Source organism: Lepisma saccharinum, chromosome 10 (genome assembly GCF_977018435.1).
Source record: "Lepisma saccharinum chromosome 10, izLepSacc3.1, whole genome shotgun sequence".
NCBI classification, from domain to species: Eukaryota; Metazoa; Arthropoda; class Insecta; order Zygentoma; family Lepismatidae; genus Lepisma; species Lepisma saccharinum.
The window spans coordinates 12,443,481-12,445,964 of NC_139238.1; positions in this window are offsets into that span (position 1 = coordinate 12,443,481).

Here is a 2,484-nt window from a genome sequence, read left to right on the forward strand (position 1 = left end):
CTGACTGCGTATGTATTCATTATAACATCCTTTAATTACAAATTGTAATTATAAAGGTACTGTACCCTACTGACCTTGAACTGAAATTTCTTCATGGAACTCAGTTGAATTGGCTTCTTTTAATTGTTAGGACAATAATATGCATGTTGCTATGTAAAAAGAAGGTGCAACCAACAGTGGCGTGGCAAGAGGTGGTCGAAGTGGAAGGACCGCCCGGGGTGTCGCGCTTGGAGGGGCCTCGGATCCCATGGGGTTGATACAAAAAATGTAAAAAATAGAAGTGAGAAAAATAGGAAGAATCTGATCGTATATAGGGGCCCCAAATTTTGTTACGGCACTGCGTCAAATATTTTACTCTACAAGAACATTTCATGCGTATTCAACAAAACGACATTCACAATTATCATCTAAGTCCAGAAATTCAAATTTAACTTGTACAATTAATGTGCAACAAAGTGAAAATGGCTATATTTTTAAAAAAGTCAAATTAGCTGTACCATTTGACTATACCAAATATTCCACACGTATGGAGCAAATTATTATCGTTTTAAGATTTTTTTGATATTTAAACCGATTGTGTTGAAGTGCCAGTCTCGAAGCTAGATATTTTCGCGCCCTATGAAGGATATTGATTTAGTGTCCCCCCCTTTCCCGCGCTCTACTAACCACCAACAATTTATGTGCGTCCTTCGATATTTTCTTCTCATGCCATGGGTTGTGATATTTACATCCTACAAATTTTGAAATGAGGAAACCAAGAAAAACTCATTAAAAATAATATAGGATATATTTAAAGATTTTTACTTTGCACTTCTGATTTTAGAAAAAGTTTAGGATACGCGTATTTAAGGAATTTTCAGTTATGTCTTAGTGCTTGAAGAAAATCGTTAGAAAGATACTATTACTACTACTTTGGTTAAAGAAAATTCCAGCTGTGTGTTACAAGTGTGTCACTTTTGTTAGTAATTTATTATTATTATTATTATTTAAACACGATAATCTGCTGACGTATCCCTGAAGATTTTGTATCAATTCACATTGAGATGTTATATTTAAAGAACGGATGGGGGAGGCATTCTAATCTCGCCCAGGGCCTTGTGATTTGTTGCTACGCCACTGTCAACTAGTCCAAGCCTCATTGCATAAACATTTGATGAAATCACCATAATATAATGGTATAACTTATGGTTTAGATGTGATCCACAATGGTGCTATATAATAAAAGGTTTTCTATTCTTTAGGAACAATGGTGAGAATAACTGTTTCAAATTTTATTCTATGTATGGGGGTGTTTTGAAGAGGGGTGGAACCCCTGCTCGAGACACAGTGTAGGGAAGTAAGTTTAATATACTCTTCTTGTATAGGGTGTTTTTTTTTAGAGTGATAGAACTTTGAATTGAAATAAAACATATTAAAAAATAAGTTTGAAGCCAATTATGCTTTTATTTGAAATATAACTTTCTGACATTTACTTCTCGAAAATAATTTCCGGTGTATTTCCACCACGACTAGCTGTGATGAACCGGATTCGATCAGTCCAATTTTGAACCGCTTTTTCAAGTAATTGGGGACGTATGTCGTTAATAACACGAGTTATGTTGGCTTCCAAAGCGTCAATTGTTGCTGGTTTATCAGCATAAACCAGAGACTTTACATATCCCCAAAGAAAATAATCCAGTGGCGTTAGGTCACATGATCTTAGAGGCCAATTCACTGACAGCACCGATATTTCCGAAGTGCTCTATATGTTTGGCGAACAGAACATTGATTTTGGAAATATATTTCCACAATTTGTAAACGTTGTTGCGGCGTCAGTCTTTCCGTGATCATTTGCCATTGCTCACTGATATGAAATGACTAAACATGTCATCAAAACAAAACAAATGACTGCTATCCCTATCGAAAGTTCTATCACTCTTAAGAAAACACCCTTTACTTTAAAATACTGCGTGTTGTTTTGTCAGCACTTGCAGTAATATCAAAGGGATGTTCAACAGAGCCAGTCCTGTGAGACACTCTCAATCAAATTTGACATGAAGGGGGTAAAAGCTCCCTTCAGCTATGCCTGAGGGGTCAACAATCGAAGAACGCAGTGTATTGGAGCAGACACCATCACACCACTGCCTCCAGAGCTACGCTGTGTGGGCAGGAAAGAAATCACAATGGAATAAAATGAAATATGATTCGAAATTCGTTTTCCTTTGTAGTATCCTGCATGCATCAATAAAAAATTATTGAACTACAATAATCGTGTCCAACTTTTTATCTTAACCTCTTCAGACCCAGTAGTAGAAAAATTGAGTTTTCTTCTGTATTTTGAACATTATTCGGTTAATATTGATTAGTTAATTGACAAAATCAAAAAGAAAAAATTTTTGTTTCAAGCAGTTTTTCGAAAATGAGTGTGTCATATACGACACACTGGGTTTTAAGGGTTGCGATATTCTAAAGTGAAGAATTCAAAGAACTAAGTATTTTCATTAT